Source organism: Dromiciops gliroides, chromosome 6 (assembly GCF_019393635.1).
Source record: "Dromiciops gliroides isolate mDroGli1 chromosome 6, mDroGli1.pri, whole genome shotgun sequence".
In the NCBI taxonomy this organism is placed as follows: domain Eukaryota; kingdom Metazoa; phylum Chordata; class Mammalia; order Microbiotheria; family Microbiotheriidae; genus Dromiciops; species Dromiciops gliroides.
The window spans coordinates 242,746,368-242,767,317 of NC_057866.1; the positions used below are offsets into that span (position 1 = coordinate 242,746,368).

Genomic DNA, 20,950 nt, shown 5'->3' on the forward strand with positions numbered 1-20,950 from the left:
AGGAAAGTTATTAGCTCTGTGATCTCACGGTTGTAGGGAGCTCCTGGTGAGGACCTTCCAAAACCAATGCAAGTCAGCCCCTTCTCTGCCACTTAACAATCTGAGGGCTGCCCAGGGCCACAACAGTGACCAGTATGTGCCATAGCTGGGTCTTGAACCCAGTTCTGTCTGGTTCTGGTGTTAGCTCTGTGTCATTTTTAAAAAATGAAATAAACTTTGTAAGAAACAAAAGCTCAGGATGTTGGGGTGGTGAGTAGGAAGGGATTGCATCAAATATTTCTGTTGAAAGCCTACATCCAAACTGATACAGATATATAATACTAGAAATCAAAAGATACAAAGAGTTTTTGAAAGAGTATATGCCAACTACCTATAATCATAAGGAGAAAAAATCCTGCAAATGATGACTAGTAATAGAAGTGCAAATTGAAACAGCAATGGGGTCCTGCTGCACTGATACCAAATTGGCAAAGACTGTAAAAAATGTAAATATTCCTTGTTGGAGGGGTTATTGGAAGACAGACATACTAATGTGCAACTGTTTAACCTGTGACATTTCTAGAAATGAGAAATGTCACTAAATTATTCATACCCATTGACCTATTTAGCCCACTACTGGGATATCCTATGAGTTAAGTGACAGCACCCCCCCCCAAAGGAAGTTCCCATACATGCAAAAATATTCATAATAGCACTTTTTGTAATATAGTAGCAAAAATCTAGATAATTGTGTGCCTATTGATTTGGAAATGGCTGAACAAATTTGGATATATATGACTGTAATGGAATATTATGTGATAAGAAACAGTAAATATGAATAATTCAAAGAAACTTGGTCAAATTTGAAAGAACCGATGCAAAGAACCAGGACAACAATATATAGTTACTACAAAAACGGAAATTAAGTCAGCACTAGTAAGCATCAGTTTCAGACTGAATATACCACCATCATCATCACTAACATACAGTGCCTACTGTGTGTCAGGCACTATGCTAAGCACTTTACTATTATTATCTCATTTGATCTTTACCACCACGCCAGGAGGTAGGTGGTAGTATTAGCTTCATTTTAAAGATGAGGAAACTGAAGCAAACAGAGGTTCATGGTCACCCAACTAGTAACGTGTCTGAGATCAGATTTGAACTCAGATCTTTCTGAGACCGGGCCTGGCACTCTATACTCTGTACCACCACCTGCTTAAGACATGAAATAAAGAATCAGGAAGGCAAGTGAAAAAGAGACTGCCTAGAGCCATGATCAGTTTCTGCTGAAACAAATGGACTTATGGGGGTAGGAGAAAAGGGTTAATTATATTAAAAGTATGTGAAGGAAGATGGAGGAGAACACGAAAACAGATTGACAACTTAGAAAACCACCAGCCATGTGCATAAATTTAGCGTTAAATCTAGGGTGATCAAATTTTTTATTTTGTCCCCAAGACCTAAGATTTTTAGATTTTTCATTTTTTGGTATGGAAAAATAATGATTTTTACTTTTTCAAAATGAGTTCTTTAAATACTTTAATGTTGTGAATATCCAAATATATTTGTGTTTTATAACACCTTTAGATCATAAATCCTTAAGGGCAGGAGCAAAGATTAGACAACTTAAAACTGCACTGTGTTTTGGCTTTCATGCCTGAATTACTGCGAATATTTTAAAATTTCACCATGTTACATAGCTACCTTAGGTTAAGTGCAGCAGCTGGGTGGTACAGCAGATAGAGCTCTGGACCCAGAGTCAGGAAGACTCTGAGTTCAAAATTGGCCTCAGACACTCACTAGCTTTGTGACTCTGGGGAAGGCACTTAACCCTGTTTATCTCAATTTCACATCCATAGAAAGAGCTGGAGAAGAAAATGGCAAACCATTGCACTATCTTTGCCAAGAAAACTGTAAAAGGGGTGGTCACTAAGACTTGGATATGACTGAAATGCTTGAACAACAAAAAGTATGACCATTTCTATCTATGCAGAGTATTATTTAATTGTGGGTTTTTTAAATCGTGTTTTTGTTGTTTCTATTTTTCTTTTGTTTGATCCCCTCCAGAAATTCTTTTGGTTTGGCCATATGTTCCCTTTTCTTACTATATTTTTTCATATATGTTACATAGTTGCCTTTCATTCCTCTTCATTCTTTCTCAGTTTCTTCTTTATTAGAGCATTTTTAGGGATGAGGAGTCATCATAAGAGTTCATATAATGCCTTTTGATAGAAGGATATGAAAGAAGACAGAAGTGAGTTGATAAACAAGCGCTAGAAGGAGAGTCCATACATAGAAAGAATTGTTGCAGAGGGAGAAATAAGAATGGACAGTGTTAGGGGGCCGTGAAGATGTCCTGATAAGATTTAAGCCGAATGTAAAAAATAAGAGTTGCCACTAAGCGAAACTAAGAATAGTGATTGTAATAGCACAATGCAAAATTCACTTTATTATGTCAGGTTTAATGGGTTGATTCAGGAAGAATTCAATGACTCCAACAACCATCTTAATTCCTGGAGTTTCCAAGTATATTTTGATCCTTCCAACCAATCAAAACATTCCCAATTGGTCTTGAGGTAGACACTGACCAGCATAATGGAGAGGAAAGAGACTCATCCCATTTATTTATTCATTTTTATTTTCATTTATTCATTTATTTGTTTATTTTTGGGTGAGGCAATTCAGGGTTAGGTGACTTCCCCAGGGTCACACAACTAGTAAGTGTCAAGTGTCTGAGGCTGGATTTGAACTCAGGTCCTCCTGAATCCAGAGCTGGTACTCTATCCACTGTGCCACCTAGCTGCCCCAAGAGACTTATTTTGAAGTCAGAGGACCTCGGTTCAGATTCTGACTCTAGCACTGTCTTTGTGAACATTTTATTGTTCAGTCATTTCAGTTGTGGCCTATTTGGGGTTTCTTGGCAGAGATACTAGAATGGTTTGCCATTTCCTTCTCCAGCTCATTTTATAGGTGAGCAAACTGAGGCAAATGAGATTATAGTGATTTTCCCAAGTCCACACAGTGTCTGAAGCCAGATTTGAACTCAGGATGATAAATTTTCCTGATTCCAGGCCTTGGCACTCTATCCACTGTGCCACCTAGCTGGGCTAAATAGTATTTCAGTAGTAGGAACTTAATAAATATTTGTTGAATTGAATTGAAAGGGGGCTTGTTAAATTAGAAGCTTCCTATTCTTGTTAGGGTAATGTTTCTGTAAGAGTAGGTGAAGGGAGGGGGCCTCTAGATGGCACAGTGGATAGAGTGCCAAGCTTTCAGTCCAGAAGGCTCATCTTCTTGAGCTCAAAACTGACCTCAGACACTTATTAGCTCTGCCACCCTGGGCAAGTTTTGCCTCAGTTTCCTCATCTATAAAATGAGCTGGAGAAGGAAATGGCAAACCACTCTTGTACCTTTGCCAAGAAAACCCCAGCTAGGGTCACCAAGAGTTGGACATGACTGAAATGACAGAACAACAGATGAAGGGAAAGTACACCCAAATTTAGGAGTCTGGTAGGAGTTCTGGGGTTTTGAGTCATCTATACTTCCTCAGAAACTAACTCAGTTTCCTCACAGAATGACCTGCTTGGACTCCATAGCCTTCTAGCTCTTTGTCTATGTTCCTATGAATTTTTATCAGTGTCTTAATTAGCAAGTTAAAAGACTACAAGTGGATAGAGACTTCTGAGGAAACCGGGGAGGCCTGGGTTTAAATTCTGCTTCTTACATACTGGCTGTGTAATTGTGGGTAAGTTATTTAATCCATTGGTGCCCTAGGCAACACTCTAAGATGGTGAGTTTCAGAGAAGGTGCTGACTGACTTGCATTGGTTCCTGTCCAACACAATTAGTGAATTAATTTGACTGAAGACAGGATTGATGAGGATCTGGGCTTTATTCCTTCCTCTTTGTGGAGAGACTGGGGACTCACTGTGTCCTCTCTGTGTGCTTTGTCCTTGGATTCTATGCTAGCAGTGTTGGAGGAGATTATTGGAGGCTGATGGGGTATTTTAAAAAAAGGAAGGAAGGAGGAAAGGAGGGAAGGAAGAAAGGAAGGAAAGAGGGGGGGAGGGAACCTTAGAATGTAGCAAATCTCCAGGTAGAAAAAAAGTTGGGGTTCTCAGAAAGGGCAGCAAGTTAGATCATTCTTATGTAAACGCCTACTGGCCTTTCCCCTCTTTGGAAGGAAGGGATGGTTATTCTAGGGTGAGAAACCCCCAAGGGTGGTTCCAGATTCTGGGATAAGGCAGCTGCAGGCACTGAGCAAAGTCCCTCAATGAAAAACTGGCTGAAGCATGGTTCTGCAGTCTGGAAGTCCACACAGCAAGCCACAGAAGCTAAAGTTCACCTGAACTGTGTGAAAAGGAGGCCGGCACCCAGAATGAGCAGGTTCCTGCCATGTCCCCCTAGGCAGAGCACAGCTTAAATGACAAGTTGAATTTTGAGTCCTGCATACTTCAAGAAGGTACAGGATGAACAACACACAAATTACAGAATGGCGCAGGATTTCTAACCTTGCTATATGAGGATTGATTGAAGGAATGGGGGAAATTTGGCCTGAAAAAGAGAAGACTTCAGGGAAACATAAGAGTTGTCTTTGAATTAGAGAGGCTGGTTGTCCAACTTGACCTCAGAGATCAGAACTATAAGCAATAGGTGGAAAGCATAGAGAGGAAGGTTTTAGCTCAATAAGGGGAGAGTTTTTTGAGTGAGCTATCTAAAAATGATGTTGATTGCCCTTGGAGGTAGAGTTCCCTCATCACTGGACCAGAGGTCGAATCCCCAGTTGTCAGAGATTTTATGGGGGCAATGGAGTGGTTTCCTTCTCAGATATGAGTTGACCTAGATGGTTCTGAGGTCTCTTCCATGTGGAAGAGGCTTAAATAATGACTTTTGCATTGTTTCTGACTAGTGACTGCTAGGGATTCTTCCTAGTGTCAGCATTTCCTCTTGGTTTTACCTATGGAATTAAAAAAAATAGATAGATAGATATAGATAGATATATTCTGATTTGAGCAATTACATTTTTTTGTTTGTTTGTTTTTTGGTGAGGCAATTGGGGTTAAGTGACTTGCCTAGGGTCACACAGCTAGTAAGTGTTAAGTGTCTGAGTCTGGATTTGAATTCAGGTCCTCCTGACTTCAGGGCTGGTGCTCTATCCACTGCGCCACCTAGCTGCCCCTGAGCAATTACATTTTGATATAAAATCAAAATTCTGTTTTACCCGGGGGGAAAATGATGATTCTGACTGATTTTATAGAAAAGGTTTCTATGCTTGATAAATGACTGAACTGATTCCTCAGAGTGATATAATCTATATAATTGAATTGCCTCATTCACTTAAAGGTGTTTAAAAATATACTGACTGAGTACATCAAATGAGTTAATACTAAATAAATGCTTTTTTAATTGGGATCATTACACATAGTTCACATTATTTCCCATACCTTTCTCAGAAGGCCAGAGCAGTGGGCAATTGACTTTTTAAAATCTGCATTTTATATTCTTGGAGTACAGGCTAGAACATCTCAAAAAGTCTTGAATAAAGTCTTCATTTAACTTTTCTAAATATTTTACATATAAAACTTAAAACGTGTTTCCTTGGAAAATATTAACAATGATTTGGTCCCAGTGAAGCCGTTTATGCCATCTCAATATAATGCTGTAAATCCAGCTATGACAGTACCTAAAGAAAACCCTCATTTCCAAGGCATAGCCACTGAAAACCACTATCCACCTGCAATCAAAAGGAGTAAGGAAGGTGGCACCACATCATGTACCTGACGACCAGTGAGCTTTTTTTTTTTTCTTACAAGATCAGGTCTCCCTGTAGTCTGCTTCAGATACCGTGAGAATAAAACGTTTGCCAAACCATCATCTTCTCTACTTTAAAATTTATTTTCAAAAAGAAATACCCCGATAGTCACGGCTGAGCTGCAGCATCCCTTTCCAGCTGTGTTTATCTTATTTTCCTTCATGAACACTACAGCTTCTCCAGCCAGGCTCTATTGCCATCCTCACACCTGACACCCCATTTCCTGTCCCTGTGCTTTTTAATTGTCCTTCATCTCCACCTCTTAGAATCCTTACCTTTCTCCCCCCCCCCCCCAAAAGCTCAGCTCATGTCTGTGTGTTCATGAAGCATTTCCTTAAGTCTCCTGAAAGAATGTCAGCTCCATGATTGTTGTTATGGTGGTGGGTTTTTGTTTTTTGTCTAGCACAGTGACCGGTATACAGTAGGTGTTAAATAAATGATTGTGAGATGATTGAAGGAAAACTGGAGACAGGTTGTTTCTAAACATGAAAAATAACCAGGTTTTCAATGTTGATTTCTGGTCCATAAATACTATTATATTCTTTGGGACAAAGGGGGAGGGAGGAGGCCATTGGGGTTAGGTGACTTGCCCAGGGTCAATTTTTTATCTCATTTAATCCTTGAAGCAATTCTGTGAGGTAGTGAGGAAGAATAATCACTGTACCATGTTGTAGGTAAGAGAAATGATCCATGGTAAAGTGTAGCATCTGGACCGAGCATACCACTGGTAAATGGCAGAGATGAGACTGGAATCCATGTCCTATTGCTAAGTCCAATGCTCTTTCCTTTCCACCATGGCTGTGTCAAAATCCACAGTTTCTGAATTGACAGCACATATTTGATAGATGTTTGCCCCATGGATAATTATCAGTGAGAAATCTCATTGTCACTTATTAGTAAGGTGTACTTTTTATGAAAACTCAAAACTCGGAATGTAGTTCATGACATAAAGGGTCAAGTGTAAGTGTCATAAATCATGAATCAAACAAATGTTTCACTTCCCCACATTATTTGTAGAGAACAGGGATGATTTTTTTCCATTACGAAAGCATTCACATTCATGTCAGTAATGCCATTTTGTGCAGATAAAGATGGTAGACTGTTCTTCCAGGAAGACCAAGCCAAGACAAATCCCAAGAGTGAATCTTTATAAAATTATTCCATTTTTTTTTAAAAGAAAGTTTGAAATTTTTTCCCTATATGTTATAGATAATTTTTAGTTTAAGAATGTTTTTGCTAGTGTTAGGATAGGCCTATTTCAACAGCAAAAACAATAACATTTATATATAAGGTTTGCAAAGTTGTTTATAAATATTATCCTCACAATAACCCTGGGTGGTAGGTTCTGTAATTATCCCCATTTTTTTTACAGACTAGAAAACTGAGGCAGACAGAGATTAAGTAACTTGACCTGGGTCACACAGCCATTTAGGTTTCTGAGGCTGAATTTGAATTCAGGACTTTGAATATACTGTCCACTCATTTGCTAACACAAGTATTTTGTACTGTTAGCAATACATGTTAAGGTGATAGAGCTCATTTCCCAGGACTTAGTGTTAAATTTTTTAAAATTTCATATTTTACTGAAAATATTTTAAAAGTCTAATCCATGAACCATTATTTAGATTAAATGTTCAAAATAAGAATCATGGAACCATAGATCAGGTGCTAGAAGGGACCTCAGAAATCTTGCCTGGAAAAATAATGTGGATACCCATTAATCTCACATTGCTAATTAGACGGGCAGGGGGCAGGAGGTTGGGGGAAGAGAGACTATGTTAGCACTTTCCATTTACCTTTATAACCTTCACAATATTGATTTTCTTGCTAAGTGTGTCCTGATCACCCCTTTTCAACTTGATATTGCTATTAGGACAAGATCATCCCTGTCTTTTTTTTTTTCTTTATGTAAAAAATAACTTTGTTGGTCCAAAGTTGTTAATTCGTCACCTAGAATATGCTGCATTAGTCAGAGGTACAGTGAAAAAAGTACCAGATTTACAGTCGGGGGCCTTGCCTCAGAAGCCTTCCTGGTTTTGAATAAGTTAAAATGAGGGCCTCTAAGAAATTCTGTTCTGTCTCTAAATCTATAATCCTATTATCCTAATGAACATAAAATTAGTTTCTCAGAGCCCAATAATAATGGAATCTAAAAGTATCATCAATTGATTTGTTCTTTTTAAAATTACGCCCATGAATACTTTCATTGTAACTGTTTTGACTTTTAAAATGTTTTCTAAATCACTTCTCTGTTCTTTAGAACAAAACACTTTAAAGCCATTTTTGGACATTACAGTACTTCATACTTCAGCAGAGACAGTTTCAGAAGTGTTTCCAGTATAGCTTTTTTTTTTCCAGCATAGCTTTAAAAAAAGATATTTCATTTATTTGCCACAAGTTTGTTAAATTTTTCCACCAAGATTACTTTTTTTTTGGGGGGGGGGGTGAGGCAATTGGGGTTAAATGACTTGCCCAGGGTCACACAGCTAGTAAGTGTCAAGTGTCTGAGGCTGGATTTGAACCCAGGTCCTCCTGAATCCAGGGCCGGTGCTTTATCCACTGTGCCACCTAGCTGCCCCCCCCCCCCATTCCTTTAAAAGGAAACAAATTAAGTGAATCCAAAGTTATACAAATACTGAAATACTGGTAAGGATTATTCATTCTTTAACATGAAAAAAGTTATTCCCCAGTTATGTGCATGGTAATATGCTAGGTATCAGAGGAATATCAGATCTCCCTTACTTTATAAGTGAAGAAGGTTTGGCAATTTGCCTGCTCGTGGCCAGACAACCAAATTGTTGCAGTCAACAGCAAAATTCAGCCTCCTTGCTCTCAGTCCAGGAAGGGACTTAGTAAGCTAGGTGCAAAAGTGAGATTTGCATACAGGAAACACAGAAGGTATTGGCAGGTGTGGGATAACATAAGTGAAGAATGAGGAGTGGCGGCTAATTAGGTTGAGTCTTGACATGTGCCTTAGAGGAATTGGTGGATGTGGAATGATAAGGAAGATTAAGAGGACATTTCAGCACAAGCTGATTCACAAAGCTGGGAAAGGAGCAAGATGCGTAGGAGCAGTGTTGAAAACAACCTAGGGAAAGTAGAATTGAGAAAGAAATTTTTAAAAATATACAAGGACTAGTTGACCTGTGTTTAATAATAATAATAATAATAATAATAATAATAATAATATCAACTACTAGCATTTATATAGTGGGTCTGTTATAGACATTTATATAGGCAGCTAGGTGACTCAAAGGATAGAGCACTGGGTTTGGAGTCAGGAAGACCCGAGTTCAAATTTGGCCTCAGATACTTACTTAGCTGTGTGACCCTACGAAAATCACTTAACCTTGCTTTGCCTTAATTCACTGGTCTGCCATGGTACACAGGGTCAGGAACAGTCAGACACAAATGAATGGCTAAACAACAACAATATAATGCTTTACAAAGATTGTATCATTTTATTCTCACAACAATTCTGGGAGGTAGGTCACCCAGTAATTATCCGAGGCTGGATTTGAACTTGGGCCTTCTGACTCTTGAGTGCCACACTCCATCTACTGCACCACATAACACTGTGTTATAGATTCAGTTGTTTGAGGGTCTTAAATGCTTTGCTAAAGAAGTCATTTAAAGAGACTCTATCCTACAATATGCTAATTTTTATTATCAGTTCACCTACTTCCAGTGTATTGATTTCAGTTGAACTAAAACCTGCTTTTCTTACAATTTAAATGTATAAATAATTTCCTTAGGGATGCTGCAGTAGGATTTGCGCATGTATTTATGTATGGATGTGTGAGAAAATACAGGCATATCCTACCTACCTTTGTTCATTGGTTTTGAGAAAATATGAAACACTAAAAGAGAGCCAGTACCACAGGAGGCACATTCCTATATGGCCAAAATGCAGACTAGGATTGTTGTGTTGTTTTTTTTTAATGTGGCTTAAACAGAAAACCAAGACTTTATTATTTTTTAAATTTTATTTACCCACATTACATGTAAATACAAATTTTGACATTAAATTTTTTTTTAAGTGAGGCAGTTGGGGTTAAGTGACTTGCCCAGGGTCACACAGCTAGCAATTGTCAAGTGTCTGAGGCCAGGTTTGAACTCAGGTACTCCTGACTCCAGGGCCAGTGCTCTATCCACTGCGCCACCTAGCTGCCCTGACATTAAATTTTTTTTTAAGATTTTGTGTTCTAAATTCTCTTCCCTTCTCCCCCTCCCCTGAGAGAACTCAAGCAATTAAAATATAAGCTATAAGCTATACATGAGCAGTCATGCAAAACATTTCCACATTAGCCAGGTTGTGAAAGAAAACAGACAAAAACAAAACTTCAGATAAAGGAACAAACAAAAAAAATTATGCTTCAGTCTGCATTCAGACACCATCAGTTCTCTCTCTGTAGATGGATCGTATTTTTCAAGACTTTATTTGTAATGGTGGCATTGACTCTGTCGCCCTTACTCCCACAATTCCCTTCTTCCTGCGCCTCGGAGACCTGGTATTTTCCCCTGGCCCAGGTGACAGCGAGAGGCAGTAGCGGCCAAGTGTGACCCATTGTCCAGGTGGCAGGGGCACCATTGGTGCTGCATCATGGCTTTGGCTCCTCTCCCCACAGCTTCCTGTCTTCCCCTGTCTCTCCCCCACCCCCCATGCAAAAGATATGATGGGGCCATAGATAAGCAAGTAGAGAATGGGGGGGTGGGGCTAAGTGAGCAGATAGAGAAGTGCTGACAGGAGGGCAGATAAAAGGGAGAGGTCAGAGAAGTCACTTGAAGGTGCTGAGCTTCTGTGGTTTTAGAACCACCTCATGATCATGGAATACTGGCCACCTCCTGATGTGATGGAAGTGGGGGAGGGGTGCCCCTGGGATTTCATCAGGAGATGGACTTCCCAGGGTAGAAACTCCTCCTCCCAAAGTATATGAGAGATTCACCTGCAGCTTGTAGTCTTGTGAGAGGTGCCTGGGGAACTGAGATGTGGATAAAGGCATTTAAGACTAGTATGTGTCAAAAAAGCAAGACTCGAACCCACATCTTCCTAACTCCAAGTCCATCTCTCTTTCCATTCATGTCAGTGGTTCTCTTCTTGTGAGCATAGGACACAGATCTGCCCTAATTGTAACCTGAGATACTGCTTCAGACCATGGGTTCTATGATGTGTACCTTGGGCTATTAAGGAGGTTTTCAGTCCATGTGTTTGGGCTCTCATCCAGGCTGATCTGAGAGAGAGTCATGGAGAGAAGGACCATGAACATAGGCATTTCATGTTTGAATCTCAGCTCAGGTAGCTGATTGGCCTTTACCTTCCTTAGGTTTGTGTGCTTACATTTAAAAGAAAGCTATAAAGTTTTAACAGGGGAAGATGTAATTCTTTAAAAAAAATGTCTGTTTTTCTATTTGTACAAAAATATTTATAGCAGCTCTTTTTGTGTTGGCTAAAAATTTGGAAGCCAAAGGAATGCCCATCCATTGGGGAATGGCTAAACAAGCTGTGGTATATAATGGTGATGGAATATTATTGTGCTATAAGAAATGACAAGCAGGATGATTTCAGAAAGGCCTCAAAAGACTTGTATGAACTGATGTATAGTGAAGTGAGCAAAACCAATTGTGCACAGAGACAGCAATATTGTTTGATGAAGAACTATGAATGACTTAGCTATTTTCAGTGTTAAGAGCTAAAATTCTAGCTAAACTGTCTAAAATATCTAATGAGTGGTCGCCAATCAATTACAAGCTTTAGCAAGAGTTAGACTTTTAAGCATTTATTAAGGAGAATAAGAATTTGGTAAAGAGAGAGAGAAAGGCCTAGATTCCTATCTATTAAAGGGAGAGCACATTTCTAGCTCCCTTCTCCGCCAGAGTCCAGAGGAAAGAGCGCGAGACTGAGCGCCAGTCTCTTCCTTCCTCCTCCCACTAGCCCATGTCACTTCCTGACTCCTGGTCTTGCCCTCAAAGACCTTCACTTCATGGGCAGAACTCTTCTATAGTAAGTCTCCAGCAGGTGGCGTCATTCCAATCATTACATCAGCAATACGAAGATCCAAGACAATCCCAAAGGGCTAATGATGAAGCATACTCTCTACCTCCAAAGAAAGAACTGATATTGATGGAACAGACTGAAGCAGGCCATTTTTCATTTTCTTTAATTTTTTTTCTTTTAATCAAGTTTTCTTATACAAAATGACAAATATGGAAATGTTTTACATAATCATACATGTATAATCCACATCTGATTTGCTTGCTGCCTCAGAGGGGGGAGGGAAGGGAAGGAAGGAGGCTTAAAAACTGAAACCCAAAACTATAAACAAAAATGTCTATTACATTAAAAAAAAAAAGTCTGTCTTCCCAGCAATACCTAGAGATGTATAAGGTCAAAGACCTGACTTCAGAAGGAAATTTTATACTCAAAGGAGATTGTGCAGACTTTTCTGCTCTGGCTTCTATGTATTCATTATTTAAAGGACACCATTGGTTACTTGTTAATCACAGGGATTTAGAATTCTTCCATCAGTGTTGGCCTTGTCACTGATCAAGTTGATCTATGGCCCTCTAGAGGAGTCACATCTGGAGACTATAATCTTGCAAGGTTGTTTTGCCATTTTTAAACCTAAGCTATTTCTCAGTAAAGGATATTTTGCCAGTTGGCTCATAGCTGCTGAATACTAAGTGGGATTTCTGTTAAAGTGCATGGCTGACAGGTTTTTACGCCAGTTTTATTTTGTTTTTCTTCCTGTTTTCAGTGTCATCATTTCACGGCCATGCTGAATACAACCTTTTACAGGGAGAAATAGATAAAATGTTTCTCAGAACCTGATCTTTGTCACATGTTCACAATTTAAGTTAGACAGATGCAACCATTAGAAAAAATTTTCATCTTGACAGAAGCCTTTGAATGTGCCTGTTCTGAAGTCATCCATTAAGGCAGGTTTGGATTTAGAGAAGGATCTCAGACTTCCCAGATTCCAGTACAAAACCATCCTGGTTTCTTCAACCAAAAAAATATGTTGAAATAGAAAAGATAATTTCCCCCATTTACCTTATTTATGAGCTCTGTCAACACTAAGATTAGCTCTTTGGAAAGTCAGTGTATCTGCATTATTTGTAGTTACTCAGGGCCTTGACCTAATGGGCAAGCTAGAAAAACCTGCTACTTTGTGTTTTGTGTCAAATACGCTAACTAACACCTATGACATTGTCATGAGCATAGTAGAAGGTGTGAGAATGTTAACTGGTAGTAGTAATGACTTGGACATTCATATTTAGGGTAGCTTGCTTTTTGTGCAGAATGCTTATGGGTCTCTCCTCCTTCACACGCAGTCCCCCAAAAAGACACCCCAGGTTTGCTGACTCAAAACTGTAGCTAATGAGCCTCCACTGATGGGTTTTCACATCAGCCAGCCAGAGGATGTATTAGTTCAAAATAAGAAACGTCATCAAAAGGATAAAGGGGCAAGAAAAGATCCACGCATGCCCATGTGGGTCTACTCTCACACAGGTGGCTGCATCACCAGCGGTGAAACACTCAGCTGCAGAGGCCGTGTGTGGCCAGGAAACGCATGTAGCAAATGCCCACAGGAATGCCCATGACTAAGGTTGCCTGTGGCCTGGGCACACGTTCCTGACCAGTGTGTCTCACCCCGGTGATGCAGCAGAGCCACCGATGTCCTCGGGTGCTCTTGATCCCATACTTTTGCCTGCGGTTTGCAGGGGACTCACTGTCTTTCCGGCTCTCTCCTAGGCATCTCTGCACATCTTGTGTTTGCAGGGCTGTCCTGTACTGCAGCTGGTGGGACATCAGCTTTCAGGACCATCTGCTGAGCTTTCTGCCCCTGTTAATGTGCAGGCCACTCCCTGACGAAGATGAGCCGAGCTCTTCTAGTGCGTAACTATAAAGACTGTGAACCGCTGCACTTGGGGCAGGGGGGACGGGAGGAGAAAAAAGAAGGAAAAGACATTAAAATGAGAGAATTCAGAAAGGCTTTTTGAAGGAGGGGGCACAGATCTGAGGAAGGAGAGCATTTCCACTAGGGGTGACACCATCTGCAAAAGGCATTCGGGCAGGAGATGGAATGTCATGTTGTTATCATTCAGTCATTTCAGATATGTCCAACTCTTCATGACCCTATTTGTGGTTTTCTTTTTTTTTTTTTTTTTGGTGAGGCAATTGGGATTAAGTGACTTGCCCAGGGTCACACAGCTAGTAATTGTCAGCTGTCTGAGGCTGGATTTGAACTCAGGTCCTCCTGACTCCAGGGCCAGTGCTCTATCCACTGTACCACCTAGCTGCCCCTGTGGTTTTCTTGGCAAAGATCCTGGAGTGGTTGGCCATTTCCCTCTCCAGCTCATTTTATAGATGAGGAAACTGAGGCAAACAGGGTTAAGTGACTTGCTGAGGGTCACACAGCAAGTAAGTGTCTGAGTCCAGATTGGACCTCAGGGAAAAGAATCCTCCTGACTCGCTTGACACTCTGTCTATCATGTAGCTGCCAGAATGTCACATAGACAACAAGAAATAGTCTGTTTTGTCCTGAGTGCCAAGTGCAGGAAGTGGTGATGATATGTAATAAGCCTGGAAAGGAGCTAAAGCCAAAAAATGAAGTACTTTTAAAGAAATATTTTATTCCTAATTACATATAAAAACTATTCTTCTCCCACCACCACCACCACCCCCCGCAACCTAGTAGCCCTTGAAAAGTCAAGCAATTCCATATAGGTTATTCATGTGCAGTCATGTGGTACATTTCCATATTTGTCATGTTGTAGAAAGAAAACAGACCAATAAACCTCAAGAAAAATAAAGTTAAAAAAAAAAACAACAACTGTGCTTCAAAATGTATTCAGACACCATCAGTTCTTTCACTAGGGTTGCATAGCATTTTTCATCATAAGTCCTTCAGAGTTGTCTTGGATCATTGTATTGCTAAGAAAAGCTGAGTCATTCACTGCATATTGCTGTTGCTTTGTACATAGTACATTTCCTTCCGCATCAGCTCATGTGAGTCTTTCCAGGTTTTTCTGAGAGCATCCTGCTCATCATTTCTTGCAACACAATAGTATTCCATTATAATCACATAACACAGTTTGTTCAGCCATTCTGCAATTGATGGATATCTCCTCAGTTTCCAAATCTTTGCCACCAGCATAGAGCTACTGTAAATATTTTTGTTACCTATAGGTCTTTTTCCTTTTAGTTTTTCATCTCTTTTTGGATATAAATCTTGTAGTGAAATTGCTTGGTCAAAGCATATGCATGGCTTCATAGCCTTTTGGGCATAGTTCCAAATTACAGAATAGTTGAATTGGTTTAGAACTCCACCAACAGTACATTAATGTCTCATTTTCCCCATATTCCTGTCAGTATTTGCCATTTCCCTCTTCTGTTCTATTAGCCAATCTAATAGGTATGAGGTAGTACCCCAGAATTATTTTGATTTGCATCTTTCACATTAATAGTGAGTTATTTTTTTTCACATGGCTATAGATAGCTTTGATTGCTTCATCTGAAAACTATTCATATCTTTGATCATTGGGAAATAGCTCTTTTTAATAAATTTGACTCAGTTCTCTATACATTTGAGAAATGAGGCCTTTATCAGAGAAACTTGCTTCCAAATTATTTTTCACTGTTATTATTGCTGTTCCCTATTTCCTTCCCTAATCTGTTTATTCTATTTTCTCTCTTCTTTTACTCTGTCCCTCCTCAAAAGTGTTTTGCTTAAACACCCCCCTTCCCCCAATCTGCCATTTCTTTTATCAGCCACCCCACACCCTCTTATCCCCTTCCCCTCCTACTTTCCTGCAGGGTAAGATAGATTTCTATACCCAATTGAGTTTGTATGTTATTCCCTCTTTGAACAAATTCTGATGAGAGTAAGGTTCACTCACTCTCCCTCATCTCCTTTATCTTCCCCTTCATTCTATAAGCTTTTTCTTGCCGCTTTTATGAAAAATTTACCCCATTCCACCTTCTCTCACCCCTTAATTTTATTCCTTAAAATATCATTCCTTCATATTCTTCTCATACCTGTGCCCTGTCTAAATATACTCAATTCAGCTGCCCTAATAATGAAAGTTCTTGAGTTAACAAGTATCATCTTCCCATGTAATAATGTAAACACTTTAACCTTTTTAAATCCCTTATGATTTTCTTTTCCTATTTACCTCTTTATGCTTTTCTTAAGTCTTGTATTTGGAAGTCAGATTTTCTATTCACCTCAGGTCATTTCATAAAAAATGCCTGAAGGTCCTTTCTTTTATTGAATATCCATTTTTTCCCCTGAAGAATTATACTCAGTTTTGCTGGACAGGTAATTCTTGGTTGGAACCCCAGTTCTTTTGCTTAATGTTAATATTACAAATTAAACTTAAAGTGTGTTATCCATAAATACATCTTTTTTGGAGAGCCAGTAGTTACAATCACGAACACACTACTGGATGTTGAGATATATGTGTGTGTGTGTGTGTGTGTGTGTGTGTGTGTGTGTGTGTGTGTGTGTGTGTGTGTTGATGTGGATATGTTGAGGAAGTGAAATCGACTAGACTTGTCAACTGATGTGATAAGGGCGATGAGTGAGAGAGTTAAAAGTCAAAGATGGCTTCTAAGCTGCTAACAGGATTGAAAGAATAATGAATAATAAAGAATAATAAGAAAAACTGAGACGTTATGAATGGTGGTTTAAGGGGAAAGATGAATTTTCTTTGTGGTATAACTGTCCAGCCAGCATTTAGAAATGTAGAACTGAAGGTCTGGAGAGAGATGAGGACTGGCTGTGTAGATTTTAGAGACATCTGTATACAGATGACATATGGAAACCAATCATTTCATTAAAAGAGAATGAGCAAACAGAGGGAGCATATAGAAGAGAACCATATTATTCAGGACACAGATGTTGATCCAGCAAAGACAACTTCATATTACTTTCACAGGTATGAAGAGCTTGTCAGGCCAGAGTCACAAAAACTAAGAAAGGAGCCAGTAGATAGAAGGAGAAGAGTGGCCAGTCACTACCTCAAGAGAATGAGAACTAATCAGAGATGAGAACTAAAAATAGGCAATTGTATTTAGCAATAAAGAAATTACTTGTTACCATGGGTAGATCAAACAAGCAGTAGGGGCAGAAGCCAGATTCTAAGATGAGAAATGTGTAGGCATTGAGAGAGAACGGTGCAGGCAAGAAAGTTATACAGCTTTTTCTAGTTTGTCTATTGGAGGAAAGATAGAGACAGAAGATAATCATTTGAAGCAACCATAGGGTCAAGTGAAGACTTTTAAAGTATGGTAGAGATCAGGGAGTATTTGAAGATAGGAGGGGAGAACCCAATATAGATAAGGAAAGGTTAAAAATTAGGGAGATAGATGGGATGCTGTTGTACAGTAAGCTACTGGAGGAGATGTCAGGGAGGGAATCATAGGTACAGATAGAGACTTCAGCATTGACAAGGAGAAGAACCACTTCTTCCTTGGAGACTGGACAGCATAAAATATCATGCAAACATGACTGGAAATATAGAATTGGGGATGAAAGTCATTGACTTTAACATTTTTTCAGTGAAGTATGAGGAAGAGTCCTATGAGAGGAGAGAGGAGAAAGATGGTGATGTAAGGTGTTTAAATGACACACAAGAAGAAAAGAACTTGGTCCAAGACTGGTGACCATAATCAGTCTCTGTCTCTTTTGCTACATTTTATTTAGTGTGGTTTTCATTTGCATTATTATGTTATTGATTGTGTGAATTTTCTGGGTTCTTATTTCATTCTATCTGTTCATACAAGTCTTCCCATGTTTCTTAGGATATATTAGTGGTACATCACGTTAATACACCACTTTCTTTTTTCAGCCATTCCCGCTTGATGAATGCCTTGTGTTGTTTCTGGTTTCGTGATATTACAAAAAGTGCTACAATGAATATTTTAGGATATATGTTTCTTTTTTGCTTTTATCTTCCTTGAGGTGTATGTGTTCAGTAGTAGGATGCCTGAATCGAAAGGCATGAATAACTTCTTACATAATTTCAATTTTAAAAAATAGTTTGACCTATTCATAGCTCCACCAATAGTGAAATAGTGCATCTGGCTTCCCATTGCCCCCCCAACATTGGTTATTTCAGTCTTTTATCAATCAATCTGTCTGTCTGTCTATCTATCATCTATATAATAAGTTTGATGGATGTGAAAAAAAAATCTCAGGACTTGTTTTAATCTTCATTTCTCTAGTGATATGTACCACTTTTTCATATGGTTGTTGATAGTTTGTATTTCTCCTGAAAACAACTCTTTCCTTTTGACCACCTATTTTTGGAGAATGCCTCTTGGTTTTCTATTTGCATCAATTATTCATACATACATATAATAGGGGATAGGGACAAGGACAGGGTTTATGCTTCCCTTGACATAGGGAACTCCAGGTAGAAGAAACTACTACAAATGACAGTAGACACCTTCTCTGCAACTTTCAGCCTTTGAGAATTTCATAGCCCATGGAGAAGTTAGGGATGTGTCTGAAGCAATACTTGATGAGGCCTTCTTGACTCTAAATCAAGCTCTTGTTCAGTGGTCACTCTTTCTCCCCCATCCCTCTCCCTCTCCCACTAAACAACACTGCCTCACAGGATTTTATCATAGATTTTGGGTGATTTTTCCCATTTTATTTTCTTAGTCTAGCTGCATTGATTAAATTTTCATGGAGCTTTGCAATTTTATGCTGTATAATGGAATTTGTCTTTTATCTTTTGTGATCACTTCTGTCACCTGTTTGGTGAATTCTGTCTGTCTCATTTAGATTGTACTTCTGTTGCTCTTTACGTTATAAGATGTAAGATGTTGGCTTACACCAACTATTTTCTAACTTTCACAGTATTCTTATTGAATTAGGGACCCTTTCCCCAGTAGTTTGTGTTCTTGGGTTTATTGAACATGGAGATGAAGCACAGTAGTGCTTAATTGCTTCATGGTTTCGCTTCTCTACTCTGTTCTGTTTCTTCATTGTTCCTTGATATTAACTGCTAATGATCACTAATATGCCATAAAGTGTGATCAGCATCTTCTGCTTATTTCCTACTTGTTATAATGTTCTGTGTGCCACCTCGTAATTGTTGCCACTGGTAACCATTTCTCTTGTTTCAAAGGATTATGACTTCTGGTGGGAAATAACCAACTGGAGTAGAAGGGTACATAACAGGAATGCAGAAACAAGCTTCAGTATTTGAATAAATAATAAAAGATTAGTAGAAAAATTAACATGTATAAGTAGGAATGATTTGTTTAAAATATTTCTTTGAATTTTATATTTGGAACTTGTGGGATTTCTGAGGAGACATTTTTTAAAAGATAGTAGTTAAAGCCAAAAAAAACTGAATAAAAAGCATTTAGAAATGAAAACTACTTTTCAAAATCCTCCCCCTTTACTCCCCCCCATCCCCCCCCCAAATCAACAAATGGGTCACTCAGTTTACTGTGGGCCAGGCAGCGTCCTAAGTTCTTAGGGTAGCTCTGCCCTCAAGAAGCTACCACTTGTAAATAACTAGGTATACACAATATATGCAGAGTAGTTACAAGTAACCTTAATGGGGATGGCATTGACCAGTAGGGATCAAGAAAGTCTGCTTACACAAGTTGAGATTGGAGCTGAGTCTTGAAAGAAGCAAAGGAACCTGAATTGGGGCTGGGAAGGAGAAGCATTCCTGGCATGGAGGTTGTAAGGTGTGAATCAGTGGTGAAGATGATGCCATCGTGCAGCACCCACCCCCCACCGCCCCCACCTCCCCAATCACACAGACTCTTAGTAAACTCCTTGAGGGCAGTTACTCTGTCTCAGACCTCTGGGTCTCCCAACATGGAGCACCATAGGTGCCTCCATAAGCATTCGATAAATACTCTCCTTCCTTCCTTCCTTCCTTCCTTCCTTCCTTCCTTCCTTCCTTCCTTCCTTCCTTCCTTCCTTCCTTCCTTCCTTCCTTCCTTCCTTCCTTCCTTCCTTCCTTCCTTCCTTCCTTTCTTCCTTCCTTCCTTCCTTCGTTCCTTCTCTCTCTCTCTCTCTCTCTCTCTCTCTCTCTCTCTCTCTCTCTTTCTTTCTCTTAGTGGGGCAGTGAGGGTTAAGTGACTTGCCCAGGGTCACACAGCTAGTAAGTGTGAAGTGTCTGAGGCCAGATTTGAACTCAGGTACTCCTGAATCCAGGGCTGGTGCTTTATCCACTGTGCCACCTAGCTGCCCCCATTCGATAAATACTCAATAAATGTTTGACGATGTGGATGTTTCTTGTCAAACAAGAAATCCACTCCTTCCTGCAGTGGGCTAATTACCAAGTGAATACCAATGTCAGTCAGGATCTGTAGATTCCTCTGTTCTCATGAGAACCGTGACTTGTTGAATACACTGCTTTATGTACCTCATGCACTGAGGCTATCCAATCAGACCTCTTTTTCCTTTAATTCATTTTTTGTTTTTGGTGTTTTTTTGGGGGGGCAGGGCAATGAGGGTTAATGCATGCGCCCACATGTACGTGAGTGTGTGTGGATATGATCCCTTTTCTTTTCCAATGTGAAGTTAGGTAAAGAAACTACAAATACTCCCCTGGGTTTTTTGTTTGTTTCATTGTTTTATTATAAATCTCAGCATCTATCTTTCTTTAACAACTTTTATTTACAGATTTTCTTTTATTTGGTGGTACCCAAGTTTTGGAATAGAGATTTAAACTTAGTAGTATGCAACTTAGTCCTGATTACCCATGATAATACACTAGAACTAAGTTGCCAGACAGTCCAAAACAGCAGATAATCAAAAGTAGATAGATATAGACATAGAAACATAGAGTTTTATGTATATTTGAGATGGAATCAAAATTATGTTGTATGTGTGTATACTTTTTATTTTTGGAGTATATTTCCTTTTCCTGAAAAGGAAATGTCTCTCTTCCTTGTAAACATTAAAAAAAATTTTTTTAAATTTTTTTGGTGAGACAATTGGGGTTAAGTGACTTGTCCAGGGACACACAGCTAGTATGTGTCAAGTGTCTGAGGCCAGATTTGAACTCAGGTCCTCCTGAATCCAGGGCCAGTGCCTTATCCACTTTGTCACCTAGCCTCCCCCCTTGTGAATATTTAAAGATTAAAAAGGTAGAGGGACTGTTAAATGAAGTAATATGT

At 39.3% G+C, this 20,950-nt stretch overlaps 1 protein-coding gene across 4 annotated transcripts in view; it reads left to right on the plus strand.

Annotated features, from left to right (window-relative positions):
• RAP1GDS1 (Rap1 GTPase-GDP dissociation stimulator 1) overlaps positions 1-20,950 on the plus strand; it is a 214,137-nt gene that overhangs the window by 124,354 nt on the left and 68,833 nt on the right. The gene's annotated exons all lie outside the window — the stretch shown is intronic.